Here is a 13,326-nt window from a genome sequence, read left to right on the forward strand (position 1 = left end):
TTCAAACAGAAACCCCCAAATGTAATGTCTGCGGCAGTGTGCCAAACCCATTAACCAGAGGAAAATGCATACTTATGCAGTAATAATGGGGAGAAGTGTTAAAGCAATTTCAAAGGAAACCCTACTCCCTACTAGCACTGATGATGTTACCTAGTTTGAGTAATGAAATGTCTGCATGAAAACAGCCAAGCTCAGAGAGTACCACATTTCAACTGTGGGAAATAAATATTCTCCTTTATTGATTGTTTCTATATGTGTTCAGATGCTGTATTCAGTTATGGAAGGACTTTGGGAGATTTGTAACTCCTATTCACCTATTCCAGATTTGATTTTCCTACGAACAGACATTCATACCTACATTACACCAGGAGCGGAATAGTTTGAACATAATGTTGCCTTATGCAATATGTATGCAGTCTGGAAAGGAAACAATAAATAATATATATGAAAATATAGAAAGTCTCACCCTGACCTGACTCAGGCCTTTATCTCCTTTCATCCATTCTTTTTCATACCTAAGAGGTTCCATCAGTGCTTCTCTTGGCTCCATCAAATAATTTTTAATTCCACAACAGGAGAGCATATATTATATGAAATACATCATGTAATATTATTATTAATAGGTAGACTGGCTGAGCAGGATTTGCCACGTGTCTCAGATGCAAAAATAATTTCCTTTGCAGGCTACATCCCTTGAAATTGGGTGTGAAGTATGGCTTTGCTACTATACCTTAAATATCACAATGTATTGGCTGGTCCTTATTCCAATAGCATAGAAGATACCATATTTTTATATACAAAATAAATATCTCAAAATAAAATAAAGCTATGTTGTAATAAAATATTCCATAAGGAACAAGTGATGGCCCAGCTATTTAGTAGCATCTACCTGATGTTAAATGATCTCAAAAAGTTAACCAGGATCAGATCTGATTTATACACTGGTGAAATCACAGGAAATATGGCTGTATGCTATACTGAGAAATCAGAGAAATATTCTGGAAGAAGATGAATGCAAACCATTATTGTTGCCGTGAAAGCTACATGTACAGTTCATACTGGTGTAATCATCTCAGATCAAGCTCGAATTGAAACAGACTTTGCTTACAAGTTATATGGAATGTTATGTTTAAGGGTAAATTACTACTATTACCAACATTTCTGTACTATTACAACATTTCTATACTTATATTTCTATAAGCCTTGTTTTATTCCTTTAGTGGAATAGTTTAAGGTTTGCATGGTTAATAGTCCAGTGTTTTTTTTTATTATTATGCTGGATATTTTTATTACTTTTTAACTATTAAATAGTGTAGGAAGTTAGCACCCACCCCTTTCCTAGAAGAATGAAATATTTTAGGAAATATTAAAAAGGCAGAATATTATATTTCCCTGGATGAGAAATGGAGAAACATGTTTTAAAGACAAAGCAGCTTCCTGCCTCCCCCCGCCCCCACACACCTTTGTTAATGGGCCAGAGGCAGAAACTCAATCTTTCAATCTTTGAAACTCATCTGCAACACAATAGGACCCATCTAGGACAGAAACTCACCACATGGCACCTGGGAAGATTACATCAGCCAGCAAGGCTAGCTAAGACTCCCACCCCCTGGGAGTCTGACAACCAATCAGGATACTCTTTTGGGGCCCCAGGAAGTTCAAAGCCAGGGAGAGCATAAAAACCCAGGACTCGCTGTATCTCGCCCCTTTTTCTGTTCAGGAACTCAAGCCATGTGATCCTGTCCACCATTAAACCATTTTTCCAAGCAGTCTCCATGTTTCCAGTGTCTTTTTCCCCACTTGGAGCTGAATCCAGAAGGATATTTCTTCCTACAATAGTATACAATACACAATAATAATACAATATTAGTATATCTTTAACACCATCAAACAACATTTGCCTACCCCAGGTCCTTGGGAAGGACTTGATAGATGGATAAAAATGCCAAATCCAGCCTAAACATCTGACTGTGGAAGCAACCATAATACTGGTGTAATATTAATAATATTATAATATAAAATAAGACAATAAACAGCATATAAATTGTATTTATTTGTCAAATTTAGATACTCCATCGGTATTCATGTCAGAAGCACCTACATAGTTAAACTGAAGGGGGGTTCTGGGTTGAAAGGATTTGCCGGTGACACCACCACTGTCCATGGGACTCATGATTCCCAAAAATAATGCAATCCCCAAGGATGCTTCTTTCATGCCCATCTCGCTCTCAGGTTTCATGACTGAAAAATACTAAGAACTGATTAAAAGTAATTGTATATATAAATAGGTAAACATGTATTGTTTAATAACTCAGGCAGCTAAATTGCTTACTCCAAGGCACCCAAAAATCTGTTCTGTCCCCTCCCATGAGTGGCCTTGCAGAAGCTCAAATAGCCCGGCAGTAACAAACGCAGGCTAGAGAGATTGAAGCTGGCCCTTTAATAAACAGTTCTCTTTCAAAAGTATATCAGTTCAGTAGGTACCAGCAATGTTCCAAAGATATATCAGTTCAGTAATTACCGGGCAATGTTCCAGAGGTCTTGGCAGATGGTCATCAGGCTAATGCAGAAATGCAGACTCCTTTTCAAAACTCAAAACTAGCAGTTCTAAACTCCACTACATCCAAAACACCAACAAATTGTTCACCACGCCTTTCCGGCCCAGCCACACCCCTTTTATACTTTGTAGGGTGTGGCCCTACATCTCCTGACCACACCTCTTGGGACGTGGCAATAGCTGTTCTCTACGACGTCTCCTATGTCTCTCTCGCATCCAGTAGGGGCTCCCTCTCCTCGTTACCGGCCTCTGTTTCCACCTCAATTTGGCTGGGGTCCAGAGGCACATCAGCAACTGTCAGTTCTTGCTGACTCACCAGTGAAAACGGCCCCTCCGGCACATAGCTCGTGCCAGCTTCTGCCATATCATCCTCTGACTCAGCATGCGAAGATAAATCAGCCTCCGGGGCCGGAGTCACAACAAAATCTCTGTTGATGTTTCGAAAAGTGACCAAAGTATAAACAGCAGTAATAGTGCTGTTAACAGAATAACAGAGTTGAAAGGCAACTTGGAGGTCTTCTAGCCCAACCCCCTGCTCAGGCAGGAAACCGTATACCTGTGATGGTGAACAGTGAAAAAAGTAAGGTTCTGCATTTAGGAAAGAAAAGCAAAATGCACAGGTACCGTATATGTGGTACCTTGCTCAATAGTAGTAACTGTGAGAGGGATCTTGGAGTCCTAGTGGACAACCATTTAGATATGAGCCAGCAGTGTGCAGCAGCTGCCAAAAAAGCCAACACAGTTCTGGGCTGCATAAACAGAGGGATAGAATCAAGATCACGTGAAGTGTTAATACCACTTTATAATGCCTTGGTAAGGCCACACTTGGAATATTGCATTCAGTTTTGGTCGCCACAATGTAAAAAAGATGTTGAGACTCTAGAAAGAGTGCAGAGAAGAGCAACAAAGATGATTAGGGGACTGGAGGCTAAAACATATGAAGAACAGTTGCAGGAACTGGGTATGTCTAGTTTAATGAAAAGAAGGACTAGAGGAGACATGATAGTAGTGTTCCAATATCTCAGGGGTTGCCACAAAGAAGAGGAAGTCAAACTATTCTCCAAAGCACCTGAGGGTAGAACAAGAAGCAATGGGTGGAAACTAATCAAGGAGAGAAGCAACTTAGAACTAAGGAGAAATTTCCTGTCAGTTAGAACAATTAATAAGTGAAACAACTTGCCTGTAGAAGTTGTGAATGCTCCAACACTGGATATTTTTAAGAAGATGTTGGATAACCATTTGTCTGAAGTGGTGTAGGGTTTCCTGCCTCGGCACAGGGTTGGACTAGAAGACCTCCAAGGTCCCTTCCAACTCTGTTATTCTATTCTATTCTATTCTATTCTATTCTATTCTATTCTATTCTATTCTATTCTATTCTATTCTATTCTATTCTATGGACGCTTGCCACAGGTGGCACGCAGAGCCCTCTCTGTGGGCACATGAGCCGTCACCCCAGTTCAGCTCTGCTGCACATGCGTGCGCTCCTCCCACCAGCCAGCTGGTCATTGGGTGTCTGCCACGCATGAGCAGGGGGTGGGGCGCGTGCAGGGGGCAGGGCACATGTGGGGGCGCACACATATGTGGGGGCGGGGCACATGCATGGGGGTGGGGCGAATGTGCGGGGCTGCCTGCACATTGCATTTTGGGGGCTTGGGCAGGCTTTGGGTGCTCAGTCCGGAAAAGGTTAGCCAACCCTGCCCTATACCATTTCAGGCAAATAGATATCCAATCTCTTTTTGAAAACTTCCACTGTTGGAGCACCCACAACTTCTGGAGGCAAGCTGTTCCATTGGTTAATTGCTCTTACTATCAGGAAATTTCTCCTTAGTTCTAGGTTGCTTCTCTCCTTGATTAGTTTCTGTCCATTGTTTCTTGTCCTGGTTTCAGATGCTCTATAGCGATAACACTTAGATATATATCCTCCTTTACAGTGCTTTGCAGCCCTCTCTAAGCGGTTTTACAGAGTCAGCATATTGCCCCCAACAATCTGGGTCCTCATTTTACCCATCTCGGAAGGATGGAAGGCTGAGTCAACCTTGAGCTTGGTGAGATTTGAACTGCCAAATTGCAGGCAGCCGGCAGTCAGCAAAAGTAGCCTGCAGTACTGCACTCAAACCACTACACCACTGTGACTTTAGTCTCTATTAGTCCTCTAATTATAACTAATGTAGGTTAAACAGTCTCTGCTTACATTAATTTATAATGTAATTATAATGTAATTATACATTAATCCTAATTCGTTATCTATCTCCCCCGTACCATGATTCTTTCTGTTATTTCCTTTCTGGCACGGTATATCCTCTATGGCGCCAACAGTGTTGATTCTCTTTCTCTCTTTAGAGTAATAGGAAGGAGACATATATTCATTTGTATTCCATGCACTTGCTGAACTTTAATCTTTTCCCCCTCAATTCACCATGGAAGCATAGCAAAAGGTTTACATCTTCTGCCTCTTCCGTTCAGATAGGTTGATATTGTCTTTTCTCTGATGCAGAGTTCTGACGTCAGGTGGGGCACTTAATAGTCTGAAGTGTCTCTGACTCATTCAGCAGGGAGGGGGGTGAGATTTGTAGCGTGTCCTTTTCTCTTTTCAGATGGCTTGTTAGGATTTTCTTATATACATACATACATACATACATACATACATACATACATACATACATACATACACATATAAATAATGTGAAACCTGATTCATAGAGGCAGTGCCATTCAGTTTAGGCTTTAATAGGCATCTCCATGGCAACTGATTTTACAGGCATACTTGAAGTGTTACTATTATAGCAAGTTCTAATTATTGTCCCTTGCCAGTCAGCAAAAGCAGCTTATTCTGTCTTTATAAATCTGTTTGCTGTGTTGGATAGGCATGGAAGAAGTTGTACTGTGTTGCATCTGGATAGCAGCAGAAGATTATGGGAAACTGATTTAGCTGAAACAAAGATAGATGTTAGTGGGTTCAAGTTACACACACACACACACACACACACACACACACACACACACACATCTTCTTCCCATCAAAACCAACGGAACTAGTTCCATGTTCTGTTTTATTAGCTGATTAACAAATTAGCTGATAGATGGAATCTCCTATTTAATGCCTGGGGCAGCAACACACCCATGTATATACCAAAATCCCTGCTTTTTTGGGGAGGGGGGTGGTGAAATCTAAAATTTGTTCTGTGGGCGTGGCTTGGTGGGGAGGGGGAGTAATGTGACTGGGTGGGCATGGCCAATTTTTTTTTTTTTTTTTACTTTTAAAACCAACTCTTTGGCGAAGAGGTTGTAAAAAAATGCTTTCAAAAGGCTCTGACGATCCCAGCTGAGTTGCCTGATCGGCAGAGACTTTTTTTCTTTTAAATGCCTCTGACGATCAGGCAACTCAGCTTGGATCGTCAGAGGCATTTAAAAGAAAAAAAAGGGTTTTTTTCTTTTAGAAGCCTTTGATGATCCCAGCTGAGCCGCACGATCATCAGAGGCTTTTTTTTTTAACTTTTAAAAGCATTTTTTCGGCTGAAGAGGTTGTAGAAAAAATGCTTTTAAAAGTAAAAAAAAAAAGCCTCTGATGATTGTGCGGCTCAGCTGGGCATGGGGTGGGGAGGGTGGGGGCAGGGATTTTTGCTACCGGTTCTCCAAACCACCCGCCTCCATCACTACCGGATCAGGTGATCTGGTCCGAACCGGGAGCATTTCACCCCTGGTTTAGACTATTTTAACTATGAAAAGATGGCATGCTTGCAAGCTGTAAAACAAAGTACCAACTTTCAGCTATATACAGATTCATTTCCAATAATGCTAATTCCTTTTTTAAAAAAATAATCTTTATTTACATTTATCATTAAAAAAGAAGACAACACACCAGATAAATGACAACAACAAAACAAATAATATATATGCCTATAAGTAGTACCTTAATAACTTAATATTCAGTACAATATATCTATGTTACATTCCGGGGGAGGCAGAACAACCTAATTTACATTTGTAAATCAATTAGGTCTATCCGACCTCACTTTACTTGTATAATATAAATTTTTCAATAAATACAACTCCTAATCTGGTTTGGGTTATAGTTTTCTCTTTGATAGCCAAATATATAGTTTTTCCCAAGATAAACATGTTTGTGTTTGGTCTCTATCTTTCAGTTTTTTAGTCAATTTATCTGCTTCTGCACAATCCAAAATCTTCTTTATAATTGTTTCCTCTGATGGGGTATTTTTATCTTTCCAGAATTGAGCATATGTTAATCTCGCTGCTGTGATAATATGTAATGCAAGGTACCATGAATCTTTTTAAATATTTTCCGGTATGGAGCCGAGCAAGCATGTCTCTGGTCGCCATTCAATCTCTTGGTTTAAGATCTCGTTAAGCCACTTTTTTATTTTTCCCCAAAGTTTTACTGCTTCTGGGCATGTCCACCATTGGTGATAATAAGTGCCACGCTCAAACCCACACTTCCAGCATTCAGCAGACTGTCCAGTAAACATTTTGGCCAATCTATCGGGGGAGAGATGCCATCTATATAACATCTTGTAAATATTTTCTTTATATGCCATAGAAACTACTAGCTTCATATTCCCCCACCAAATCTCTTGCCATTTTTCCAGATGAATTGAGTAACCAAAATTTTTCCCCCAGGCAATCATTGTATCCTTTATTATCTCGTCGCCAATCTCTAACCTCATCAACAGTTTATAGCTTTTAGAAATCATGCCTTTTTCCTGGTCCATCAAGATTTTGTCTAACTCCTGCAAGTCAACATTTATACCTTTCCTATCTCTTTCCTATCTTTCCTATCAAATAATGCTAATTCCAGTATAAATTGTAATTTAAAACCATCATATCCATCATGACTGAAACTTTGTTTTGTAGAGTGCTGAAAATATTTTTTCAAATTCAAAATGTGAACATCAGCTCCCCTAAAATCAATGGCCTTGGTAAAGCTTGTGAATAAGGTGTGTCTGGATGATGAAACAGAGTAGCAACCAATCCCTTCTCACATGGCCACAGTTTTCAAATAGCACAATGTCCTAGATAACTCTCTTCCCAAGCTGTATTCGACAGATATGTTCACACAACACTGTAAGCCTGGTTTATCAACAAAGATAACAGACATGCAAGTTGCTGATCGATATTTCAGACTTTGGACCACCTAACCAGATAAACATTTCCTGTTCTCCCCATTATTATTATTATTTTTAAAAAATGTAATAAGTAAGATAGAATACTGGGACAATAGGTACCGGTAGTTCTTGAGTTAAAACCATAATTGGGACTGGAATTTTTGTCACCAAGCAAAACATCACCTGACCACATGGCTTAGTGATGGCAATCTCAGCACTCCCTGCTGCTATTGTTAATCAATTCTCGCTGCTTGTTAGGTGAGGACCCACCTTGATGCAAGCCATTTTTGACTTGGTCTCTCATAGCCACAAGCCTGAGTAAGGTAAGGAACTGCCTCCTCTTGAATTCCCTCCACCTGGCTATTGTTGCTCCATTTCTACCCTTTTGACCCCCCTTGCACAGCAGGATCAGCAGCACCAGTAGTGATGGGGCTAAAGTAGAGGCTTGGGGGCAATGGAGGCCAGCTGAGAGTGCTAAAGGCTCAAGACCTCTACAACAATTACAGAGCCACCACTGAGGAATGCCACTGCACAGGAGGGCCAAAAGGCCAAAGATCAAGAAAGATGGGCAGGAAGATAGCGACTAGGGGAAACTGAAATATGCCTGCAATTGTAAGGGCAATTAGGCTGCCAAGCAGTGGTGGGTTGCCCCTGGTTCGGACCGGTTCGCAAGAACCGGTAGTAAAACCAGTGGGAGGCCCCTCCCACCACCACAGATGTCGTCATTGGCAATCTGCGCATGCGCAGAAGCGATCCTGTTGCGGACCGGTAGTAAAGATAAGTGGAACCCACCCCTGGTCTGACTATATGATAGTTGCAATCTCTAAACTGTGTAGCCCATTGTAGGTTCAATGCTAAAAGGGAAATCACTAAGCAGTGCAAAGGGTTAGCCACAATTGTATATACATTGCTATGGTGGAGAAGACATGTATTTGCGATGAATTCCCAGTGCAGCTGTGCAGAAACTGGCCACCTGTGCTGTAGTTATGGACTATTCATCCTTAAGCAGCCACTGAAGATAGGTAGTGTCGGAACGGCCAGGATATCTAGCAATTATTGGCAGAATATGTTTTTTCCTAATCTCCGTATAAAAGGAGCATCTAAGGAGCATGTGACCAGGGATGGGTTCTACTTATCTTTACTACTGGTTCGCAATGGGGCCGTGTACACGCTCTTCTACACATGCGCAGAAATGTTCTGATGACGGGGGGGTCGGTGGGCGGAGCCTCCTGCCGGTTTTACTACCGGTTCTATAGAACCGGTGCGAACCGGGGCAACCCACCACTGCATGTGACCCACAGTCTCCACCTCTCCTGAGCCACAGGGACAAAGTCTTTCCATGAATGGTATCCTTTTATACTTGCCATACAGAACAGCCGATGGAAGCGCATGTCACCGTGCAAGTGCAAATGCTTTCTGGTGGTTTGGAATCAGCAGTAACTCTGAGGTCTGGATATAAGTACCACTTGTTTGGTCCTGCCATAACCTTGAATGATCACTGAATGAATGGTTGTAACTTGAGACAACCTGTACTGTACATTTTTATATAGCTTATCAAGTTTGCGTGAATTTGTCTAAGTGCGGGTTATTCAAAAAGTCATACTTAAGCAAATTATGGTTTGGAGCAATCAATGAGCACATTCTATTTTTTTCTTTCCCAACTGCTTGACTGAATTATACACATGGTTGACGGAAAAAATCTTTGCTAGACGGCTCTTATAAACTCTATTTTATGTCACCCACTGGTGCAGCAAACCGATTTTTAATAATTCAGGCTATTCTACAATGTAATGCCATAATAGATCAAGAAATGCCATTTGCTTTGTAATATTGAAGTAGTGTATTCATATTACTGAATACAAGTAGTTTATTTTGCATTTGAAAACTGCTGTAAAATAAATCAGTCAAATTTTGCCTTAACTTTCTTAGCATGAGTTTCATTTTTTACTTTTTGATTCATTAAGTAAAAATATGTTTTTGAAGATCTTGGATATTGAGATGACAAGCATTTCACATTGTATTGTCCTGAAATATTATTGTCACTGGATAATTAAGTCTGCCTGTGATCTAGAATTATTGCTTAAATACCTTGGGCTGCCTGTATATATTGTAATTGTACTGTCATTGGAGTTAGTTGTTCTAGATCAGGGATCACCAGCCAAGGGTCCGTGGATCACTGGTGGTCCACGAGAATATTTTGATGGTCCACAGAAAAATTATTTGCATTTTTATATTGCACTAAATATTATTTATCTTTTTAAAAAAATTATTAGTGGTCCACGGGATTTAAAATTACGAATTTAGTGGTCCCTGAGGTCTGAAAGGTTGACCCCTGTTCTAGATGATCTAAAAGTTTTAATAAAGGTAGCAGTAGAAATATAGCACCTCTGATTCTAGTCTCTTTTGTTTAGTCTTTTGGTAGAAAAGACACAACAATGCTGATGAAGTAGGATTGTTTAAAAAAAGCCTCTGGGCACTTGCCTAATCTTCAATTGGGAAAAACCAGCAGGTTTTTTTTTTTTTTTTTTTAAGAGGAAGAATAATGCTGAATCAGCCATAGTGAATAAAGACAAAGATGGAAAGAATAGCAGAGTGGTTAACTTTATTGGGAAGGCAAAATATTAGAATGAAAGACTTCAACCATTTTTGAGGCAAATAAGATAGCTGCTGGGATTTTTAAAAAGTCTCTATTTCATTGAGTATTAAAGGAAGCAAAGCATACAGGTGAATTAGGAATTTACTGTAAGTGCCCTTTGCAATTCAGCTTTGCTGAACTAATAAAAAATAATTCAAGGATTTATTTGGTGCCAAAATCACCACTGATTGCAGAGCATTTTAGGATTCAGATACATGTGTTGTTTTTCTTTGCAAGCTAAACAGCTGTCTGAGCATTGCAAATTTGATGAGGGGCTAAAGGATGCCATGAGAGATTGGCTAGCTAGTCTATGGAATTTAGAAAGGCAACATTCAAAAAAGACTCTTAACAGAGGCAGATATAATATTGAAAGGAACATTTGAAATTGCCATCTCCATGGAAACTACTGCTAGAGATACTATAAAAAGCAATCCACTGCTAAAGATAAACAAGACATTCCTTGAAAAGAAGGGCACTAATGCAATGCTATAGATGAGGAGTCTGATAGTGAAAGTGAAACAGGAATAGCTACTGTGGAACGCCATAACATAAAGGGGGAAATCAGACCAACAATGGTACGGCTCTGATGATAAGTGAATAGCAAAGCCTTATCAAATGGAATTGGAAACTCATTCTGCTGCATCAGTTGTACTGCAGTGTGGATTTAAGCAGTAGTTCAGAGGTGTTGAATTAAAGATACAGAACTATTTCTTTAAAAACCTATACTAGTGAAAAGATTGTTCCTGTGGAGTGATAACTGCAAGCGAACATTACATTAATTATGTATGTTGAAGGTATACAGCAGGGGTGTCAAACTCGATTTCATTGAGGGCCACATCAGGGTTGTGTTTGACCTTAGGGGGCTGCGTGGGTGTGGCTGAGGTGGGTGTGGGCAGGGTGGGCACCTTGATATCCTGCAGCCAAAAGCAGAGCCCAGGAGGGCCATGCGTGGCGTTTGCAAGCTCCATTTTTGCTGGCAGAGGCGCTGCGGGCCAGTCCTTCACTGTTTCCAGGGCGGCCCCGCAGGCCAGATCTAAGCACCCCACGGGCAGGATCTGCCCTGCGGGCCTTGAGTTTGATACCCCTGGTATACAGTATACCGTGAACACAGATGGCCCAGCACTTTAAGGTGATAAAGTACTCATGAAACTAGGCCTTGATTAGAGAGCTCACCAGTCTCTATGCTACATTTCCTCTTGTGGAGATTTACTGAGAATGAGTTGAAACAGCTACCGAATAATGCTGTACCTGCATTCAGAGATGCCATTGGACCATTCAGGTGCATCAAAGGTAAAATACAGATACAGGAAAATGTCACACCAGGGTTTCACAAAGCATGGCCAATTCTGTATACGGACTGTGTGTCATGAAGTCAGGGTTGACTCTTAGTGACCACATAGATAGGTAGATCTTCAGGAGGCTCTGTCCCCAACTTAATCCTTCAGGACTTCTACCAATACATCCATGGCTGCTGTAATTGAGTTCATCTTTGCTTTGTCCTCTTATTCTCTTTCCTTCCACCTTTCCCAACATTATAAGCTTCTCCAAAGAGTTAGATCTTGGCATAATATGTCTCAGGTATGATAATTTGAGCATATTCATTTATATCTTGGATGAAACTCTGGGTTGATTTGTTCAATTGTCCAGATAGATATAGCAGAGGCTTATTTATAGATGGATATATAAGAAATCCCAAGGTATTTCTAATTGTAAACAAACAGACAGTGTTATATCATTACCTTTTGATAATGATATAACATTATCCCACAGTGGTGGTTTGTTTGTTTTTTGGCTATTCATGGTATTCTCAGGAGTTTTCTCCAACACCCATCCTATATGGCAGATATGAAAAGGTAAAAACTGAACTGATTTGCTGGAAGCTGAAGGAATCTTTTGGAAAGTTGTTTGGAACCCATGGGATAAACCTGTGGTTCCAATAGCTAAAAAGTGGCTGGACCTGTAGTAATTTTAAAGTAATCATTAATTCATTGTTAATAATGGATAATGCTTACCTAGAGCCAAGGACATTTTTGCCAATATTACAAGGTTGTTCTTTGGGGGAAAATAGGAAGCAAGAACATTGCCTTGAACTCCTGTATGAAATAGATATAAATCTGGCAAATGAATAAATGAAATAGATATAAATCTGGCAAATACATTGGTAGAGGGCAGCTATTCAGTAAAATAGATGTAGCAGAGGCTTATTTATAGATGGATATATAAGAAATCCCAAGGTATTTCTAATTGTAAACAAACAGACAGTGTTATATCATTACCTTTTGATAATGATATAACATTATCCCACAGTGGTGGGATTCAAATAATTTAACAACCGGTTCGGCCAGGGTCTGATTGGCTGTCGTGGGAGGCGTGGCCCATCCCCATTCTCCAGCTCCGCTGCACATGCGGGACGAGCCTCCCACAATGGCCAACCTGACCCTGGCCGAACCAGTTGTTAAATTTTCACCCTTTGCCAAAAGGCTGTTTCCGAGGGTCCTTGTCTGCACATTGGTCTCATGGATGTTTCAGCCTTCTGGACAGCTTTAAGAGGTGAAGTTTCTGAGGAATGAGGATGGGGGTTACCATAGAGACAAGTAGTTGATGCTCCTGAGAGCTCGCACAGGAAGGTGAAGAATTGGGGGGAAGTGGAGGGATTCCTCCCTTCCCTGTGAAGCTGCATACAGGGGGTGTTGTTCAGTCTGCGGGCAAAAGTGAGAGGGGTGAGGAATTAAGTTGGTAGCACAATCGAAACTGGGCCCAATGTAAGGGAGACTGTGGGGTTAGTTTGGCCAGGCAAATTATTACACACAGACACATGCTATCAAAGTGGATCCTGGGCATTGCGCTGCAATGGAGAAACAGACAATGGAGCGGTCGGCCCAAGGGAAGGAGGAGGAGGAGCAGGGAGAAGAAAGAGGGAAAGTGGCCTTCTCCTTCCCTCACATAGGCTGCTCCGTTGCCTGTTTCTCCATTGCAGCACAACACCCAGAATCCATTTTGATAGTGGGGGG

This window comes from Pantherophis guttatus, chromosome 1 (genome assembly GCF_059756535.1).
Source record: "Pantherophis guttatus breed Tessera chromosome 1, ASM5975653v1, whole genome shotgun sequence".
Taxonomy (NCBI): Eukaryota; Metazoa; Chordata; class Lepidosauria; order Squamata; family Colubridae; genus Pantherophis; species Pantherophis guttatus.